This window comes from Canis lupus, chromosome 11 (assembly GCF_003254725.2).
Source record: "Canis lupus dingo isolate Sandy chromosome 11, ASM325472v2, whole genome shotgun sequence".
In the NCBI taxonomy this organism is placed as follows: domain Eukaryota; kingdom Metazoa; phylum Chordata; class Mammalia; order Carnivora; family Canidae; genus Canis; species Canis lupus.
Window position 1 is genome coordinate 2,777,884 of NC_064253.1, and position 22,051 is coordinate 2,799,934.

General features: G+C 41.8%; 2 protein-coding genes and 1 long non-coding RNA gene across 10 annotated transcripts in view; 1 reads left to right on the plus strand and 2 right to left on the minus strand.

Annotated features, from left to right (window-relative positions):
- The window catches only part of ZNF454 (zinc finger protein 454), a 57,584-nt gene extending 38,139 nt beyond the window's left edge, over window positions 1-19,445 (minus strand). The window contains exons 1-2 of the mRNA XM_049116494.1: window positions 19,405-19,445; window positions 17,341-17,437 (exon numbers count right to left, since the gene is read on the minus strand). The gene's annotated coding sequence lies outside the window, so the exon portion shown is untranslated. The remainder of the gene's footprint in view (window positions 1-17,340; window positions 17,438-19,404) is intronic.
- The window catches only part of LOC118349925 (atherin), a 65,014-nt gene that overhangs the window by 7,925 nt on the left and 35,038 nt on the right, over window positions 1-22,051 (minus strand). For 4 of the 8 annotated variants that reach the window (XR_007414202.1, XR_007414203.1, XR_007414198.1 and 1 more), the window contains 2 exons: window positions 17,341-17,437; window positions 9,644-9,773 (listed from right to left, as the gene is read on the minus strand). The gene's annotated coding sequence lies outside the window, so the exon portion shown is untranslated. Of the gene's footprint in view, window positions 1-9,281; window positions 9,374-9,643; window positions 9,774-10,583; window positions 10,752-17,340; window positions 17,438-22,051 lie in introns of all 8 variants that reach the window. The other 4 variants (XR_007414197.1, XR_007414199.1, XR_007414201.1 and 1 more) reach the window with 4 other exon arrangements.
- The window catches only part of LOC112659586 (uncharacterized), a 32,001-nt gene continuing 29,632 nt past the window's right edge, over window positions 19,683-22,051 (plus strand). Inside the window, exon 1 of the long non-coding RNA XR_003136405.3 lies at window positions 19,683-19,908. This is a non-coding gene — a long non-coding RNA (uncharacterized LOC112659586). The remainder of the gene's footprint in view (window positions 19,909-22,051) is intronic.

Below are 22,051 nucleotides of genomic sequence, written 5' to 3' on the forward strand. Positions count from 1 at the left end.
TCCTGGGCAGAAAGGGGCTCCCAGGGAGTTAGAGCAGGACCCCAAGAGGGCGGGGATGCCCTCAAGCTCCCTGGGACAGTAACAGACACCTGCACCCCAGGGAGAGTGTGCCGAGCTCCCTAAAGGGCTGCAGCTCCCGCAGGCTTGACCCGGGAGCAGGTTGGAGGGGCTCAGGCAGCAGCTCCATGGTGGGGGCTGCGGGGCGGAAGCGCGAATACAACAGCGCAGGCCGGGAGCACAGGGCGCCAGGACACAGCCCAGGATCCGACCTCCCCCGAGAAATGCAGAGGCCAGGAAGCCCAGGACAGCAAGGACACTCCTGCCCCGAGCTGAGCAGATCAGCGACCCCACCCCCAGAGCATCCAGACCTCTGCAGGCTGAGAGCTCTGTAGTTACTGTGGGAGCTGAATCCAGGGCTCCAGAGCCGGCCACCACCACTGTGGTTGTTCCTCCGGGAGCCTCACGGGGTAAACAACCCCCACTGAGCCCTGCACCAGGCAGGGGGCAGAGCGGATCCCCCAAGTTCTAATACTTGAAAATCAGCACAACAGGCCCCTACCCCAGAAGACCAGCTGGACGGACAAGTTCCAGGGGAAGTCAAGGGGCTTAAGGTATACAGAATCAGAAGATACTCCCCCGTGTGTTTTTTTGTTTTTGTTTCTGTTTTTTTTTCTTTTTGATTTGCTTTCCCCACCCTTTTTTTTCCTTTCTTTTTCTTTCTCTTTTTCTTCTCTTTTTTTTTTCTTCCTTTTTCTTTTTTCTTTTTCTCTTTTCTTTCCTTCTTTCTCTCCTCTCTGTTTCTCCTTTTCCCAATACAACTTGATTTGGCCACTCTGCACTGAGCAAAATGACTAGAAGGAAAACCTCACCTCAAAAGGAAGAATCAGAAACAGTCCTCTCTCCCACAGAGTTACAAAATCTGGATTACAATTCAATGTCAGAAAGCCAATTCAGAAGCACTATTATACAGCTACTGGTGGCTCTAGAAAAAAGCATAAGGGACTCAAGAGACTTCATGACTGCAGAATTTAGATCTAATCAGGCAGAAATTAAAAATCAATTGAATGAGATGCAGTCCAAACTTGAAGTCCTAACAACGAGGGTTAACGAGGTGGAAGAACAAGTGAGTGACATAGAAGACAAGTTGATGGCAAAGAGGGAAACTGAGGAAAAAAGAGACAATTAAAAGACCATGAGGATAGATTAAGGGAAATAAATGACAGCCTGAGGAAGAAAAACCTACGTTTAATTGGGGTTCCTGAGGGAGCCGAAAAGGGCCAGAGGGCCAGAATATGTATTTGAACAAATCACAGCTGAAAACTTTCCTAATCTGGGAAGGGAAACAGGCATTCAGATCCAGGAAATAGAGAGATCCCCCCCTAAAATCAATAAAAACCGTTCAACACCTCGACATCTAATAGTTAAGCATGCAAATTCCAAAGATAAAGAGAAGATCCTTAAAGCAACAAGAGACAAGAAATCCCTGACTTTTATGGGAAGGAGTATTAGGGTAACAGCAGACCTCTCCACAGAGACCTGGCAGGCCAGAAAGGGCTGGCAGGATATATTCAGGGTCCTCAATGAGAAAAACATGCAACCAAGAATACTTTATCCAGCAAAGCTCGCATTCAGAATGGAAGGAAAGATAAAGAGCTTCCAAGACAGGCAGCAACTGAAAGAATATGTGACCTCCAAACCAGCTCTGCAAGAAATTTTAAGGGGGACTCTTAAAATTCCCCTTTAAGAAGAAGTTCAGTGCAACAATCCACAAAAACAATGACTGAATAGATATCATGATGACACTAAACTCATACCTTTCAATAGTAACTCTGAACGTGAACGGGCTTAATGACCCCATCAAAAGGCGCAGGGTTTCAGACTGGATAAAAAAGCAGGACCCATCTATTTGCTGTCTACAAGAGACTCATTTTAGACAGAAGGACACCTACAGCCTGAAAACAAAAGGCTGGAGAACCATTTACCATTCAAATGGTCCTCAAAAGAAAGCGGGGGTAGCCATCCTTATATCAGATAAACTAAAATTTACCCCGAAGACTGTAGTGAGAGATGAAGAGGGACACTATATCATACTTAAAGGATCTACCCAACAAGAGGACTTAACAATCCTCAATATATATGCCCCAAATGTGGGAGCTGCCAAATATATCAATTAATAACCAAAGTGAAGAAATACTTAGATAATAATACACTTATACTTGGTGACTTCAAGTTAGCACTTTCTACACTCGATAGGTCTTCTAAACATAACATCTCCAAAGAAAGGAGAGGTTTAAATGATACACTGGACCAGATGGATTTCATAGATATCTACAGAACTTTACATCCAAACTCAACTGAATACACATTCTTCTCAAGTGCACATGGAACTTTCTCCAGAATAGACCACATACTGGGTCACAAATCGGGTCTGAACCGATACCAAAGATTGGGATCGTCCCCTGCATATTCTCAGACCATAATGCCTTGAAATTAGAACTAAATCACAACAAGAAGTTTGGAAGGACCTCAAACACGTGGAGGTTAAGGACCGTCCTGCTAAAAGGTGAAAGGGTCAACCAGGAAATTAGAGAAGAATTAAAAAGATTCATGGAAACTGAGAATGAAGATACAACTGTTCAAAATCTTTGGGATGCAACAAAAGCAGTCCTGAGGGGGAAATACATCGCAATACAAGCATCCATTCAAAAACTGGAAAGAACTCAAAAACAAAAGCTAACCTTACACATAAAGGAGCTAGAGAAAACACAGCAAATAGATCCTACACCCAGCAGAAGAGACTTAATAAAGATTCGAGCAGAACTCAACGGAATCGAGACCAGAAGAACTGTGGAACAGATCAACAGAACCAGGAGTTGGTTCTTTGAAAGAATGAATAAGACAGACAAACCATTAGCCAGCCTTATTAAAAAGAAGAGAGAGAGGACTCAAATTAATAAAATCATGAATGAGAAAGGAGAGATCACTACCAACACCAAGGAAATACAAACGATTTTAAAAACTTATTATGAACAGCTATATGCCAGTAAATTAGGCAATCTAGAAGAAATGGATGCATTTCTGGAAAGCCACAAACTACCAAAACTGGAACAGGACAAAATAGAAAACCTGAACAGGCCAATAACCAGGGTGGAAATTGAAGCAGTCATCAAAAACCTCCCAAGACACAAGAGTCCAGGGCCAGATGGCTTCCCAGGGGAATTCTATCAAACGTTTAAAGAAGAAACCATACCTATTCTACTAAAGCTGTTTGGAAATATAGAAAGAGATGGAGTACTTCCAAATTTGTCCTATGAGGCCAGCATCACCTTAATTCCAAAACCAGACAAAGACCCCACCAAAAAGGAGAATTATAGACTGATGAATATGGATGCAAAAATTCTCAACAATATAGTAGCCAATAGGATCCAAGAGTACATTAAGAAAATTATTCACCATCACCAAGTAGGATTTATCCCCGGGACACAAGGCTGGTTCAACACTTGTAAAACAATCAATGTGATTCATCATATCAGCAAGAGAAAAACCAAGAACCATATGATCCTCTCACTAGATGCAGAGAAAGCATTTGACAAAATACAGCATCTGTTCCTGACCAAATTCTTCATAGTGTAGGGATAGAGGGAACATTCCTCAACATCTTAAAAGCGATCTACAAAAAGCCCACAGCAAATATCATTCTCAATGGGGAAGCACTGGGAGCCTTTCCCCTAAGTTCAGGAACAAGACAGGGATGTCCACTCTCACCAGTGCTATTCAACATAGTACTGGAAGTCCTAGCCTCAGCAATCAGACAACAAAAAGACATTAAAGGCATTCAAATTGGCAAAGAAGAAGTCAGACTCTCCCTCTTCACCGATGACATGATACTCTACATAGAAAACCCAAAAGTCTCCACCCCAAGATTGCTAGAAATCATACGGCTATTCGACAGCGTGGCAGGATACAAAATCAATGCCCAGAAGTCAGTGGTATTTCTATACACTAACAATGAGACTGAAGAAAGAGAAATTAAGGAGTCAATCCCATTGACAATTGCACCCAAAAGCAGAAGATACCTAGGAATAAACCTAACCAAAGAGGTGAAGGATCTATACCCTAAAAACTATAGAACACTTCTGAAAGAAATTGAGGAAGACACAAAGAGATGGAAAAATATTCCATGCTCATGGATTGGAAGAATTAATATTGTGAAAATGTCAATGTTACCCAGGGCAATTTACACGTTTAATGCAATCCCTATCAAAATACCATGGACTTTCTTCAGAGAGTTAGAACAAATTATTTTAAGATTTGTGTGGAATCAGAAAAGACCCCGAATAGCCAGGGGAATTTTAAAAAAGAAAACCATATCTGGGGGCATCACAATGCCAGATTTCAGGTTGTACTACAAAGCTGTGGTCATCAAGACAGTGTGGTACTGGCACAAAAACAGACACATAGATCAATGGAACAGAATAGAGAATCCACAAGTGGACCCTCAATTTTATGGTCAACTAATATTCGATAAAGGAGTAAATACTATCCACTGAAAGAAAGATAGTCTCTTCAATAAATGGTGCTGGGAAAATTGGACATACACATGCAGAAGAATGAAACTAGACCGCTCTCTTTCACCATACACAAAGATAAACTCAAAATGGATGAAAGGTCTTAATGTGAGACAAGATTCCATCAAAATCCTAGAAGAGAACACAGGCAACACCCTTTTTGAACTTGGCCACAGTAACTTCTTTGAAGATACTTCCACAAAGGCAAAAGAAACAAAAGCAAAAATGAACTTTTGGGACTCATCAAGATAAGAAGCTTTTGCACAGCAAAGGATACAGTCAACAAAACTCAAAGACAACCTACAGAATGGGAGAAGATATTTGCAAATGACGTATCAGATAAAGGGCTAGTTTCCAAGATCTTTAAAGAACTTATTAAACTCAACACCAAAGAAACAAACAATCCAATCATGAAATGGGCAAAAGACATGAACCGAAATCTCACAGAGGAAGACATAGACATGGTCAACATGCACATGAGAAAATGTTCTGCATCTCTTGCCATCAGGGAAATACAAATCAAAACCACAATGAGATACCACCTCACACCAGTGAGAATGGGGAAAATTAACAAGGCAGGAAACCACAAATGTTGGAGAGGATGCGGAGAAAAGGGAAACCTCTTACACTGTTGGTGGGAATGTGAACTGAACTGGTGCAGCCACATTGGAAAACTGTGTGGAGGTTCCTCAAAGAGTTAAAAATAGAACTGCCCTACGACCCAGCAATTGCACTGTTGGGGATTTACCCCAAAGATACAGATGCAATGAAATGCCGGGACACCTGCACCCCGATGTTTCTAGCAGCAATGTCCACAATAGCCAAACTGTGGTAGGAGCCTCGGTGTCCATCAAAAGATGAATGGATAAAGAAGATGTGGTTTATGTATACAATGGAGCATTACTCAGCCATTAGAAATGACAAATACCCACCATTCGCTTCAACATGGATGGAACTAGAGGGTATTATGCTGAGCGAAATGAGTCAATCGGAAAAGTACAAACATTATATGTTCTCATTCATTTGGGGAATATAAATAATAGTGGAAGGGAATAGAAGGGAAGGGAGAAGAAATGGGTGGGAAATATCAGAAAGGGAGACCGAACATAAAGACTCCTAACTCTAGGAAAGGAACTAGGTGTGTTGGAAGGGGAGGATGGTGGGGGTGGGGCTGAATGGGTGACGGGCACTGAGGGGGGCACATGACGGGATAAGCACTGGGTGTTATTCTGTATGTTGGCAAATTGCACACCAATAAAAAATAAATTTATTATAAAATAAATGAATGAATGAATGAATGAATAAATAAAGAAAAGAAAAATTAAACCAGGACATAGAGGTTCTATTCTTTGCTAGATGTACTTGGAAATAAGTCACAGGAAGGCAGGGAAAGAAAGTTATAACCTTTTTGTTCCAGAATTAGAATTAAATCCTAAGGCAGAAATAAAACAAATCTGTGTTCAACTTCTGGTGTGTCATTCCCCCTCTGAGAGAGGGGCTGGGAGTCTACTCCACAGGATGACTATGGGGAGTGAGTCATGATGCCTGGGGAAGAGCTGAGCACAGCACTCAGTCCTCCATTGCTTTCTTGTCTTGGTTTTGGACAGAAGCATACTAAATGGTAGCTTAATCTGGCAGTAATATTGAAGAAAATCTGGAAAAAAGAAGACTTGGAGTTATTAGCACATCACCCATTTTTTGGGCTTTGTCCTCTTGCTCCATGTTTCTGGGTCTTTAGTTTCTCCTCTCTGCTCCACTAAATACACTCGTGTCTATTTGCTGGTAAACAAACTAGAGGCACTCGACCTCTGACTTCTCTCAGCTCTCACCCTTTCTCCATTTCCTGTCTACTGAAATGACCATCTGTAACGTCTTTATGTGTTTGCTCCTTTCCTCATCTACCCCAGCACATTTCCCTCTACACCAAGAGTGCTCTTGCCCAGCCATGTCCTAAGCGTCCTTCTGGCTAAGGCCAACAACACCTTCTAATTCTTAGTTGGCATGCTGTACTCCCACTGCTTCTCTTCCCTTGGCTCTCCTCTCTAAATTCCCTCCTCCATGACTACTCTTTCTTTTTTTTTTAATTTTTTTTTTTTTTTTAATTTATGATAGTCACACAGAGAGAAAGAGAGAGGCAGAGACATAGGCAGAGGGAGAAGCAGGCTCCATGCACTGGGAGCCCGACGTGGGATTTGATCCCAGGTCTCCAGGATCCCGCCCTGGGCCAAAGGCAGGCGCCAAACCGCTGCGCCATCCAGGGATCCCTCTTTCTTTGCCCTTCACTGGGGCATCTTTGGCGTCAAGTCCATCTTCTTGTCCTTAAGGGACCCATGCTTGCTGGGGCAACCCTTCTCATTCCCTCTCCCTGATAATAATACTCATTGAAATGAATGTCACAGATAGGATGATAGCTTTCAAATCTGTATTTTCATCTAATTTCTAAAAATTTTACTTCATGTCATTCAAGATTCACTTAACATACATATATTAAATACCTACTCTGGCAGGCAACATGCCAGGCAGGGGATATAAGGCAAAGTACGCTCAACCGTGACAGCTCAGTAAGCCTGCATACTTGTGACTAGACAGAGATTCAGAGAGACCAGGCAAATGTAGTATGAAATACAATCATAAACAAAGGAAGAGTCTTTAGGATTTAGCTCAATGGGGAAGTTGGAAGACCAGTAAAGGACAGAAAAATCCAGAATCAAAAATACATGCGTTTGCCTCTGCTGCCTCCAGGAAACCCACCAAAATGACAGTGGGATACTGAAAAAGGCATATTAAAACCACCGACATAATCTAGAGAACAAGGGGGAAATGCTGCATACATATACCAAAAACAAAACAAACAAAAAAATAACCTAAATATTCTCATACAATACTTCTCATTGAGAAATCAATGAATCCATTAAAAAAAGATTGCTATTGGAGATCCCTGGGTGGCTCAGTGGTTTGGTGCATGCCTTCGGCCCAGGGCGTGATCCTGGAGTCCCAGATCGAGTCCCACATTGGGCTCCTTGCATGGAGCCTGCTTCTCCCTCTGCCTGTGTCCCTGCCCCATCCCTGTCTCTCATGAATAAATGAATAAAATCCTAAAAAAAAGATTGCTATTAAGGAAAAAGGAACACTCAGAATGAGAAGTTTCATAGAAATTTAAGAATATAATAGAAATTTTTTTCAAAGAAGAATGGAAAGAGTAAGTTTAAGGAAATCTTCATATCTCCTGGTACTTTTCCCTTCAAACAAGGCCATGTAGTCAATAGTCAACCACAGGGTCTTTGCACCTGCTGTTCCTTGGGCCCAGCATAGTCTGCCACATGGCCCATCACTTTGTGAGTTATGTGTTCAACAGCCATCTTTAAGGAGAGGCCCTCTCTGATCACTCCCTCTGAAATAAGCTGCTGTTAACTGATCTAGTTCCCTTATGCTTATTGCTTTTTCCACAGAGCACTAGGACTTTATGCTTTTCATTCCTGTCCTTTCCTTCCCCCTCCATGCTTGCTTGCTTTATTATGGTCTCCTCTACTAGAGTATAATATCCATGTGGAAACCACCTGTCTTATTTATTGCTATATCCACAGTGCTAGGAACAGGGCCTAATGTTCACAAAATGCTGAATAAATAGGTTATTACATAAGAATAAATATAAATATAAATAGCAATAGTAATCAAATCCACAAAGTCTATAGTAAAGGCAATTAAAGCTATCTTAAGGGATCATTTTATACGTAATAAATTAGCATTAAAAGGCATAAAATATCCAAAGTTGTGCATTGTGTAGCAAGTGATTATAGTAAAATCCTGTTCTTTAAAAAGCTTCCTGGAAACTAGTAGCCATGTTCATAAGATTCTTTGTTCCTGTTGGTGTGTTCTTTTACTGATCTCTTTTATTGCTTTATACTTAGGTAGCCATACACTATCTAGAGTTTAAAAAAAAAAGTGCCTGTCTCTTTAGAAAATGCATAAGAAGAAATGGTGATCAATACTTTCATATTGAATAGAGAATATAAGGCTGTAAAATGTATTTTTTCAGAGAAAAGTCAGCAATAACCTCTAACAGAAACTTCATTTGTGAGGGGGATTAGAAACCAGTTAACAAACACTGAGAGGCATTAAATGCTTAGCAGAGAATGGGATGCAGATTGAAAATTTAGGAATGAGAAAGGAAATGTATAAAATATGAGGTTACTGGTGAAAATAACAAGGCTAAAGTCATCTTTATTTGTTTTAAATGCAGACAATAAAACATGTATACAAGTTTGCAACTCAGGGATAAAAACATTAGTTTCCTTTAAGAAAACTGACAAGGGTTTAAATGAAGAAGGGAAAGAAAGCCACGGATATAGGTAATGGCTGAGAAGAAAGACTCGTGAAACAGGAAAGAGAATATTAAGTGGAGGAAGAAAGAGAGAGATTCAAAGTACAGATGAAGACAGAGAGGCAATAATAATTGGTCACATTTATGGATGTTCAAGGCAATTATAATAAGTGCTAAAATGTAGTAACTCATTTAACCCTCTACAGTATCACCTCCTTCCATAGTGAGGACTTTTGTAAGACCGAAGGAGGATGAGTGGTGTTAGTAACATAGAGGCCTTTGAGAGAAGACAGTTCAGGGGTGCAGGTCTCCCCAGGAGACCCATGAAGCTCTGCAGTGATTTCTCCCACGGGGACACACCTAGTGACAAGTCCCTGCAACCTGATCCGTACCTGGAGAGAGGCACGGTGAAAGTTCTTTTGTCATCCAGCTCATTCTTCCAGTTCCAGCTGAGAAATCTCATTTGATTTGGAAAGCTGATGCCCTGCTCAGGAGGAGAGACACTAAATTTGGCTTCTGAACTAAGTGTAAAAACCACTTCCAGTACCTGTCCTGTCCCTTCCCCTTCAGGCCTTCTGAAGCTTCCATTTTCCATTCTATGTCCAAAGAGGACACAAGCAACTATCCTCAAACAATGACCTATCACTGTTTGGACTGCAACTGCAAATTCCTCAATTTCAGCGGTTACACAAGTGTCAGTAGGTGGGGCACAATGTCAGTAGGGAGGTTTTGAGTTATAACGAGAGATCCTTACCTAGTGAAGCCAAGTCCCTGTCCTCCAGCACCACTGTCTCATACAAGTTCCTTTGAGCAGAATCCAGACGAATCCACTCCTCCCAAGTGCAATTCACAGACACATTCCGGAATGTCACTGACTCCTGAAACTATAAATTCCTGCTCAAAGGATTATGCCAATAAAACCCCCTGAGGGAAGTGGGGGGAAAAAAGCAGCATTAGAAGAGACAAGACAAAGAGATCTGTGTGAGAAAAATGTGTTACCTGCCAAAAGAAACTCAACAAAAAATGTACATTATCATGAAATAATGTACAATATCATGAATAAATGTAATACCAGAAGTGCTTGGGGTCGCCTGGATGGCTCAGTCAATTGAGCATCTGACTCCTGATTTCAGCTCAGGTCATGATCTCAGGGTCGTGAGATTGAATCCTGTGCCATGCTGCATGCTGGGCATGGAGCCTACTTAAGATTCCCTCTCTCCTTCTGCCTCTCTCCCTACCTCCACCCATCGTGCGCTCTCTCTCAAAGAAAAAGAAAGTGCTTTGGCATGTAAAGACAGGAAGAGGAGGTACTAGGGAGTAATAGGAAAGGCACTGAGGCTGTTCTAGATTTCCACTGGAGAAGGATAGGTGCTGTTTTGATGGCCTCCCATTTACCCCATTGGTAAAGGAGGGATCCCCGCCTTGCAGAGTACAAGATGACTGAACACATGACACCCAGCACCAGACAGAAGGCACTGAGCAGTTTATCAGCCCAGGGAAGGAGGAATTCCTCCGTATGCAGGGCCACCAAGGGGCTGCACTTGTGACCCAGAGGGGCTTTGTAATGACAGGAGAGTGAGGTGAATATGCAGGGTTGCTGTGGGAAGATGCAGCCAGCTTGTTTGAACAATTTCCCGGGCTGTTCCAGAGACGCGAAACCCATCAGGTTGAGGACTGGACTGGGAGGAGTGCACCTGGTCTGGCTGACAGTACAGCTAGCTGGGGAGGGTGCCTTTCCTGCTGGGCTGGGGCAAGGAGACCAGGAGAACTCAGAGCCGGGTCTTCAGAGCCCCGCAAGGCTCAGTGTTGTCAAGGCTGCACATGGAATTTCCGGCTTTGCTGAATAGGTGGAATCCCAGTTCCTGGAGGGAAAGCATGTACAAACAGGATACTTGTAGAATATGGTTGAAAGGACCAAGAAAACACCCAGCTTGACTTGAAAGTGTCATTTTGAATTCATAAGCCCATTTCAGCCTTGTTCTCTAGCCCTCAGACTAGGAAGTAAAACATAATAGGCATTCAGTATCTGTTTAATGAGTGTGATGGTTAATTTTATGTGTCAGCTTGATGGGCTAAGGTATGCCCAGAGAGCTAGTAAAGCATTATTTCTAGATGTTTCTGTGAGGGTGCTCCCAGTGAATCAGTAGACTGAATCAAGATCAGCTCTCAGCAGTGTGAGAGGGCACATCCAGTGCCAAACAGAACAAAAAGGCTGAGGAAGGACTAATTGCTGGCTCTGCTTGAGCTCTGACAGCCACCAGCTCCCTCCCTCAGATGGTCTCTTAGCTCTTGTGCCTTCAGACTTGGACCAGTACTTACACCCTCAGTCCTGATCTCAGGCCTCCAGGTTGGGAGTAGAACTACACCCTGACTTTCCTGGCCTCCAGACCACAGAGTGCAGATCATGGGTACGCTTCAGCCTATGGTTATGTTTCTTTCCTTTTTTTTTTTTTTTTTTATGGTTATGTTTCTTGGAAGAAGCCTGACTAGTACAAGGAGGGAGCACTAACCCGAGTTTCACATTTGTACTGAGTTTTGCACTAATAGGAGACTCACACACCTCACCTCATTTAATCGATATGACAACCCATTAGATTTTTAGCACCAAAGTTATTTTCCAGATGAGGAATCTGAAGATCAAAATAGTTAAATAACTTTTCCACAATCTCACAGCTGGGACTCAAACCCAAGGTCACCTCTCTCCTTGTGTTGTGAGAGGAGAAGGCCAAGAAAAGAACCCTTGCAGCCAACCTCCATCAGAGCGTGTGAGAATGTGGGCTGGGGGGAGGGAGAGAAAGGAGATTCAGGACTGCAGGTCTGGGAGGAGGGAGTAGGCCAAACTGAAAGAGAGTTGCCAGTTGGAAAATGAGCTAATTTCAACAGAGTGCTGAAGGCAGAAGTTAGCTTACAGTGGAAGATAAGGAGTCAGAAGCAGTTAGATGGAATTACTTCAGACTTATGTGGAAAAGATGGGAGAGGAGAGTATGGAAAGAAGTAAGGACCAGGGAACAGGGATAAAGCCATGGGGAGGCTTTCAACTAAGGACAGAGAGCGCTGTACCATGTAAATGGGGAAAGGGGAGAAAAGGCCTGGATGCCAGAGACGGGACGTAGCCCACGTCCAAGAAATGTGTGTATTTTACATCCTGCTTGCTGTGAACTTCTAGAAAAAGTTCAGCACTGAAACAGAGTTCATTCTCTTTCTACCTCATTATTTTCTCCTAATATTTAATCAACTATATCAACATAAAATGTTAAAAGTCACTTACAAATATTGTCAAGAGATGTAGAGGTAGCTACTTGTAGGACAACATTACACAGCAGAATTTCCATTTTATGAAAGGAACCAAGAAAAAGCATCAGTTTAACGAATGTAAAGAAAGGAAACAGGAAACCATAATAAAAATAAATAGATAATCAGAAAAAGATACTTGTATAACAACATACATGAATAAGTTGACTTTCTCTATTAAGAGATGAAAACACGGGGAGCCCAGGTGGCTCAGCGGTTTAGCGCCGCCTTCAGCCCAGGGCGTGATCCTGGAGACCGGGATCGAGTCCCACATTGGGCTCCCTGCATGGAGCCTGCTTCTCCCTCTGCCTGTGTCTCTGCCTCTCTCTCTCTCTCTCTCTGTCTCTGATAAATAAATAAAATCTTTAAAAAATAAAAAAAATATTAAAAAAAGACAAAAACACTAAAATTGGTTTCAAATCTAGGACATACAAGAGACATACCTAAAGCACCAGAAAGTTAAAAAGTGTGTGTGGGGGGGTGGGGGGTGGGCAGAGACAAGATACAGCAGGCCAGTGCAAATAAAAAATGCAAGAAAAAAGAAAAAAGAAACTGGGCTGAGAACATACGAGTATCAGATAAAGTAGAATGTACGTGGAAGCATACAAGGGGCTTATGCTTTATAAGCCCCTTCTTAGAGAAAAAGGTAACATCAGAAATAGGATATTCTCTTTCCAAAAATTAATGTACCTTTTTTTGTTGTTTTTCAAAAATTGCCTCATTAGCTGAATATATTGGGCAAAATTAAAAGCCCAGATTCTGACTCCTATGGGCTGTCTTCCCCCCTTCCCTGGATTCCCATTGGCTTTAGTGCAAAGCTCCCAAGAGTGTCCCAGAGCTGGTCTCTCTTATGAAATATCCTGTGGACCTCTGACCTGTAGACGGGCTCCTGAATGATTTAGGAAAGTAAGAGCATTTTAAAAGGCTAACGTGGCGCAGCGGTTTGGTGCCTGCCTTTGGCCTGGGGCATGATCCTGGAGTCCCAGGATCGAGTCCCACGTCAGACTCCCAGCATGGAGCCTCCTTCTCCCTCTGCCTGTGTCTCTGCCTCTCTCTCTCGCTCTCTCTCTTATCATGAATAAATAAATAAAGTCTTTAAAAAAAAATTTTTTTTAAAAAGCACAGGGTAAAGTAACTCATGGTGTTTGAAATAGCAGCTTCATGGTCTGATTTGTGTAAAAGGTTTCCTTGAACCTAAAGATACAGACTTTTTGCTATTGTTATCTTTGAAAAGACTGAGGATCAAATGGGATAAATGGGAATATTTTAAATGATCAAAGTATAATTTATAAAAAAAGTAATGACAGTGATGAAATTTGATGCACTACAGCAATAAAATGTCTCAGATATAATTCTCAGCAATCTGATTTTTATTTAAGATTTATTTATTCATTTATTTGAGAGACAACACATGTCTACATGAGCCTGTGGGTTGGGGGTGTTGCAGAGTCAGAGGGAGAGAATCTCAAGTGGACTCCTTGCAGAGTGCAGAGCCCAATGTGGGGCTTAATCCATGACCCTGAGATCATAGCTGCACCAAAACCAAGAGTCAGAGGCTTAACCAAATGAGCCCCCCAGGTGCCCCATCAATCCAGTTTTTTAAAAAAACCGCAATCACAATAGCAACAAAAAATGAAACCTCAGAATACGCTTAATAGGAATATGCAAGATTCTTGTGATCAGACTTAAAAGCCATAATAAAGGATCTGAATAAAATGAAGGGTAGTTTTTTCTTATTCAATAGGAAAAGTAAACTTTGTAAAAGATGGTTGTCTTCCTCAAATTGATATAGATTTAATGGAATTCAAATCAGAATTGCATACTTTTTTAAAAAAAGATTTTATTTATTTATGAGAGACACAGATTGAGAGGCAGAGACATAGGCAGAGGTAGAAGCAGGTTCCCTGCAAGGAGCCTGATGTGGCATTTGATCCCAAATCCCGGGATCACGCCTTGAGCTGAAGGCATACGCTCAACTGCTGAGCCACCCAGGTGTCCCAAGAATTGCATACTTTTTAACTTACTATTAGAACTTGGTAATAGTTAATAAAATTTAACTATAACAATAAATGTAAAAGAGCAGTGCAGGAATTAAAAATTTGAAATGAAATAACATTTCATTTATGAAATAACAAATTCTAAAACAAAATAGTGTATTATATAGCAGGAATAGCAGCAGGAATTGAGCGGAATCCAGAAAAACTTGTGTAATATATATATAAATATAGTATACATTAAAGGCAGCATTTCCAATCTATGGAGAAGCAGCAGATTATTCAGGATATTACATCAGTTGGAATTCCATCTCCTCAAGAGTGTCAACTCTGGCTCTGCCCAGCTAAAACAGACATTAAACTCCACCATGCTGCCCTGCTGTGTGGCTATCACAGCACCTAACAGTAATTATTAGGTGCTTATTATTTCCTCAGTAATTATTCCTTCTTCTCTCCTGCCTCCCCTTTCTGTAAGGCAGGATCTAGGAGAAAGGGACCTAGTCTGTCTCACTGCCATTTTCCCAAAGTCCAGAATACTGCCTAATGCGTGGTAGGCAGGTGCGTACTCCCTATTTAGCAAATGGATGGATGATGAAATGCTATACCACATTGTTAAATGAAGTTAAATTCCGACCTCACATTATATACAATAAATTCCAGATAGCTCAGAGAATTTAAAATATGTCAATTTAAAATGATAAAACTAATAGAAAATCTAGAAAAATATTTATATAATGTTAGATACAGAAAGCCTTTCATAGCATGATTCCAAAGCCAAACAAAGGGGAGGAAAGGTAACTGCATAAAACTTCAAAACTTATTTGTAGCAGATGTTATAAACAAATTTAAAAGAAATGACAGGGAATAAATAATATTGACAATTTATGGCAAAGGATTAGTATCAAATCCTGCATAAAAGGCTTCTTTTATATACAAACCACCCACTATAAAACTGGGCAAGGATATAAACGTATTTAAAAGGCCTGAAGAATGTACATCCATGCTTATTTTTGAGGATAGTTGTAACAGGCCTAGTATGTATATTCAGAAAAAGAAAAGCTTAAAAGCAAATACAAGTCATACTTGGGGGATTCATAGTCACATCATCAGCCTACAAAGGAAAGATGGAAAAAGTAGAACAGTTCAAATGCTTCACTGATACATCCCAGGTGTAACTGTCTAGATCATCCAAGACAAAGACTGGGGAGCTGTTCCAGGTTAAGGGAGGCTAAGGAAATGTGACAGCTCAATGCCAGTTATGATCTGGATTGGGTCCTGGACCAGATAAAGGACATTTGTGTCAAAATATGTGTTAAGGTTTGTAGATTAGCTAACCATGTCCATGGCAGTGTCCTCACTTGTTAATTGTATTCTGGTAAAATAAAATGAAAAGCTTGTTTTTAGGAAACACATACTAAGGTATTCAGAAATCAAACCAGTGATTGCCTGGGGCCGGGGATGTGAACAGAAGGGGGTGATGACACTTTCTGGAGTAATGAAAACATTCCATAGCTTGATTGGGGTGGTGATTATGTTAGTGCATAAATTTGTCAAAACTCGATGAATTTAATATGCTTAAAATGGATTATTTTATGTAAAATTACACCTGGAAAAAAAAGCTAATTTAAAAACTCAATTAACCCTATTTTAACTAAATAAAGTAAAATCAAGGCTCCTGACAATCAAAAGACAACCTTCATCAACCAAAATCTTCTGAACACTCCCTCCCAAACCTTCTTTTCCAGAAACTCCCTCTTTCTTCCGCCTATTTTTTGAGTTATATCGCCTTTTATAACTGAGCTTGATAATACTAAGGAGAGAAAGTAGTACAAAAAGAAATCACAACAGTTAGTACTTGTCTCCATGAAGCCTTTTTTAAACTGTTTCTTTTGATAAATACACAAGTGACATATCTGAGAGAACCCTAATACATGATCTTATGAATAGAGAAAACACCACGAGTCTTGTGGGACTGCAAAGTTAAGTAAGCCTAACCTTAAAGCAAACAAAAAAACTGAAGGTCTCCTGGGGCCAAGTCCCCTTGATTTCTCCTTCTTTTTCCAGAGAAGCAACAACTTAAGGTTCTAGTAAAAACTAGCAGGTTCCATATTCTTTCTATTTTTTAAATTTTTATTTATTTATTTATTTGAGAGAGAGAAAGTATAAGCAGGGGGAGCAGCAGAGGGAGAGGGAGACCCAGGCTCCCTGCTGAGCAAGGAGGCCAATACAGGACCAGGATCATGACCTGAGCTGAAGGCAGACACTTCACCAACTGAGCTACCCAGGTACCCCTAGCAGGTTCCATTTTCAAAGTGATCTCTCAGGGCAAAAAGCCCTGGGCTCCTCACTACTTTTTCACCACCTGATTTCCTTTAGCTTCTTCCTAGAAAAGCTAGGAACATGCTGACTCCCTTATCAAAATTCTTCCTCTTCCACCCCCATGCCTATCACCCTGCCAGACACACAAACTCCCCCTTCCTAATACTTGACCCCAAACTTTGTATCTGATTCCCTCTCATTACCAGTCACTGCTCCATTTGCTCCACCTCCAAAACTAAAATGCCAAGCTAAAATAATGCTAAGAATGCCTTACCAAGTACCCTCTAACATTACAGTAACCATGCTGGGCACTTTTTACTTACATTATTTCCCTTGAACGTTCAACAAACCTATGAGGTACGTATTACTAAATGAAATAAGCCACATGAAATGCTTAGTAATATCAAGTAGGTGTCTGTCATCACCATGAGGGAACTTCAGGGAATTCAGGTTACTCACCCAAGACAATGCAGCCATCGATAGTAGAGTCAGGATTTAAACTTGGGACACTTTAACTCCAGGATAGCAAATCTTGTCCAGTTATATCCATCCCACCCTACTTCTCCTGGTTGCCACAAATCTTGGAACACTGACAATCTGGGTACCTGCCATACTTACTATCACGTTCACGTATAATCATCCTGACTGTATCTTGTAGAGATATGACCTCTTTTATGTTCCCTATAAGCACCCAGATCATCTTTCATGACTAACAGGCAGTGTGGGAAGTATCCAGCATTTGGAGACCTCAGCAGCCCCATCCTCTGCAGTGATGCCCCCACACAGCACAGGAATAAGTAAGTGGTAAGGAGTAAGGGAGAAGGTTCAGAGAGAAAGATGAGCTCACCTGAGCTGCTGATGGCAGAGGCCCAACAGCCATTGCCTTCTCTTTCCTTCCAGCGCCGTCCTTCCTAGGAGATAGGCAGGATCCAGAGGAGGGAGAGCTGAAGGAAGGAAAAGAAGCCATGAGAAATGAGACTCCTGCAACAACCACAAATTAAATACCTACAGATCAACCAAATAAGAAATGTATAGCACCTACTTAAGGAAAACTATAATTTTTATTTATGAAGTTTATTTTGCTAAGCTTACGTAGATATATAAAGAAGGATGAACAGAGAGACATACTGTATTCCTGGATAGGCTGTCACCATATCTAAATTGTCACTTCCTTGAAATTACCTTATAAACTTAACATGTTCCTAACCAAGTTATACCTAAGTAATAGTATTTTTAAGATAATTATGGAAAAGATTTTTTTAAGTTAATTGTGTCATTTGACAGCCAGGAAACATGTGAAAGGGAAGAGTGGTGAGGGAGAATCTGCCTGCCAGATATCATAAAGCTATAATAATTAGAACACAGTGTTCTGGACCAGGCTGAGTCATTCATTCACCAGATAGTGTTGACCACCTACTGTGTACCAGGCACAGTACAGGCTGAGGGGATGGTAAATTACAGCCTAAATAAAACAAATAAACAAGTTCTCTGAGCCCTCAATTAAAATCCTACCAACAAAAAAGAGTTCAGAAAAAATTTTATATATAAGAATTCAGTGAAAAAAAGAATTAGTCATAACTTGGAACAAGGGCTTATCATTTGGAAATGAATAGAAATTGTACATAAAATCAAACTAAAGTACCAGAAGAAAGGCAGATGAACAATTTTGTGATAATGGGAGAGAAGTCCCCCTAACAATGATGTCAAAGACCCAAACTTGAAGGGAAGGTTTTTGTTTGTAACCTTATGAAAATGCAACGTTTCTGCCTAGTAAAACACTGTATATCAAATACAGAATTTAAAAACAAAACTCAAAATTGCATCAAAATATTCATTAGTGTTGAAAACAAACTTAAACAACCCTATAGTTTGCACCTCTCAGAAAGTTGAATAGGGACACCCAGACTAGTTGTGGGTCCATCAGGCACTCTTTACATTGCAGATGTTCATAAACTACTGCTTTTCTGGAATAAGACAGAGGGTATCAAAAGCCTTGCAGTATGACTCTGAAGTTTCATCCAAAGAGATTTAAAGAATGAGACTGGAATGCAAAGATGTATGCAGCCAGATGGCCTATATTGTTTTTAACATGAGGGGGGTAAAAAAAACCTGAGAAAGAATCTAAAGGCCTTAAAGGGAGGATTGAATATGGCACAGACATAGTTTTCTCACACTCTTTAAAATGACAGTTGTTTTTAAAAACTGGTAAAACTCGATGTTTTCAAAATATTGTTTTTTAAAAAATTTATTCTCCACCTGGTCCGATTGGTATTTACGTAGATAAAAACATTTGTAAAAAATCGTGGAACTTAATATTTGTGCACCTTAAAATCTTTCCAAATGTATTTCAAATCGCAGTTTTAAAAGTAGAGAAAAGGACACTAATGTCCACATCTTTGTGTAAATACAAAGCCTCTCTATGCCAACATGCCAACATGCAGATTTTGAGTTTTCATATAATTTTTTTTCTTTATGCTCCTCTGAATTTTCTAGTTTTCCTATAGGGAACTTTCTTTTTGGGGGGTGGGAGGGGCGGAGAAAAATTGCTTTAAAAAAAGAAATTAAAGGATTCCCTGAAATAGAAATCTGCACGGGTGGGCCTCCCCATTCTCAGGAGACGGTGAAGGGGAGCGGGCGCCAGCGCCGCTCGGAATCGGAGATCACAGAGGGCGCGTCCGCCAAAGGAGGCGGACACAAAGGGCAGGTGCTGCAGCCCTGACCGCGCACCGGGTGCAGCACCGCCCGAGACTTCCGAAGCCGGGCCCGGGGAAAGCCCGCGGCAGGGTGGAGCCCTCGGGCCTGGGACGGTCGCACCAGGTCCCCCGCCCTCGCCGCTCCCTCCCGACAGGTGGCGGCCCTCCGCTCTGGGTGTTCCTACCCGGCCCGGATCCCGGGGCGAGAGCGCGCGCACCTGGAGCGAGCGGCCCAGCGCCGCGCAGGGTCCCATCCGCCGCCGGCCCCGCCCCTCAGGGGCCTCGCCCAGCCGTCCTGGTCCTCCCGGCCTCCTGCCTGGTCCTCCGCCCGGCGCCACCCCAATATGGTGCGTCTCACGGTGGCCCCACACTCACCCTCTCGCGGCGGAGCGGGAGCCACCAGTGCGAACGCAGCCCTGCCGGCGCCTGCGTCCAGGGCGCCAGACTACATTTCCCACAAGGCCGCAGGGTGCGGCGCGGCAGTTGGAGCGCGCAGGCGCGAGCCCGCGGAAGGGTGAGGCGTTCCAGGGGAAGGACCCTAATGGCTTCCGGCTGGCTTCCGGCTTGGCTCCCTGGCGTTGGTGGTTTTTCCTCGGGAAGCTGGAAGAGGACTGCGTGACGACCTGGTCCGGCTACCCCAAAGAAGTCCCTCCTCGTTAGAGCCTTAACTAAGCCTCACTTTCCTCTTGGAGATAACGAGTCCCTTGCACAGTTGTCAGAAGGTAGTAACCGTACACAGAGTGGGCCCTCCGGGAATAGTGATCACTGTGCCCCACCCCGAGCTCCGGGCCCGGCGCTGCGCCAGGTGCTCACCGTTAGCACAGCGTACAATGCAGCGAAAGCTTCCGATTAAAAATATGGCCAGAGTCCCTTCAGCTGGATCTGTCGCTGGAACTTGGAGAAATAGATGACATTTGGGCCACATAAATAGGGTAGCGTAGATTGTAATGCTTGTAATGCTTATAAAGGTGACCGCTGATTTCTTCTGCCTTTCTATTGCTGTGACAGAGACTTGGCCAAACTTCACAGTTTCCTCCGAGTTCTCGTTCTACTAGGCCCTATTGGGCCCAGTCCCTAGCCTGCGGAGCCTTCGTTTTACCGAGCATCCGGCTAAGTCAGTTTAGGAAGATGCCCCATTCTTGGTATCTGATCAAATGCCTTATCCCCTACTTTTGATGTCTACGTCCTTGGGCTGCCTTTACCAAAAATCCTATTGAGACAGGTTCGCAAGAATCCCCCAATTTTGCAGTCTCCTTTTGGTACTTTTCCATCCACTAACCCCCTTACTCTGCTTGTTGCTTCTGTCCATCTGCAACTCTCCTTGCTGTATTGGGAGTTGAATTCAATTTTACTGAAGCCGCTCTCCTCTGTTGGAGTAGTACTGAATAAAGTATTTCTTTACTACTTTTAATTGATACCTTTCTTTATTTAACTAACTTCATTCCCTTTTGAGAGCTGTCTGAACTATTGCAAAATACTGAAAAATATGAAAATCTTCATGATTCCTTTAATCAAGCTAAAGTAACCCAGATAGCACCAAACCAAGTAAAAATCTATCACTAAAATAATACAAAAACCTTGAAACAGTTTCTCCACCACTACAGGTCATTCTTAAATTAGAAACTACATGAACATATTCATCATAGTTGTTCTGCTATAGAGAAACTGTCCTTGATAAAACTCACAATATGGAGTGTGCAATTTCCAAATAAGTATGCAGAGGTATAGAGGGGAGAGGGAGGACAAAGTAAACCACATACACACACAAAAATGAACAAAAATTTGGACAAATGTACATAAGGAGATGGCAGCGATAAATCCAGGTGTATCAGTAGTCACTAGATACGCACATGGACTGAACTTTCCAAACTATAAAACTAGATTTTTAAAAACATAGCTATATGATAAAACAAGGATACACACATCTTAAAAGTAGAATGTTGGAAAACGGTACACCTGACAAATATTGGCCAAAGTAAATTCATGTGGCTGCATTTAGTTCTATAAGAAATAACATGTTAAAAAAATATTACTAGAAGTAGGGAAGGTGGGCAGCCCGGGTGGCTCAACGGTTTAGCGCCTGCCTTTAGCCCAGGGCCTGATCCTAGAGACCCAGGATCGAATCCCACATCAGGCTCCCTGCATGAAGCCTGCTTCTCCCTCTGCCTGCGTCTCTGCCTCTCTCTCTCTCTCTCTCTCTCTCTGTCTCTCATGAATAAATAAGTAAAAAAAAAAAAAAAAAAAAGAGGTAGGGAAGGTAATTACATAACAATAAAAAGTTATTTCACCAAGAGAAAATAAACTCATAGTTTCGAAGCTATAACAATATAGCTTCAATATATATAAAAATTGACAGAAGAATTGACAAATCCATTACAGATGTATTTTTAACCTGTCATTATCAGTAACTGATAGAAAAGCTACCCACCCCCCATGGCACTGAAATATGGAATTTTTGAATAGCACAATTAATGTGTTTACTTTAATAAATATATAGAATTCTACATTCAAAAATTAATGAAAACACATTTTTAATCATGGTTTTTTAAAAAATGACCTAATGCTAAGCTATGAAGTAGTCTCAAACATTTCAAAGAATTGGTATCATAAAAACCACATAATTTCACAACAATGCCAATTAGACATTGTTTTAAAAGATTTATTTATTTTAGAGAAAGAGAACACAAGCAGGGGGAGTAGCAGAAGGAGAGAACCTCAAGCAGGCTCCAACTCCCTTCTGAGCACGCAGAACCTGGCTGGATCCCATGACCTGAACCGAAATCAAGAGGTGGTGACTTAACTGAGCCACCCAGGCACCCCCTCAATTACACATTTTTTAAAAGACCAGAAACTTCTTTAAAGATT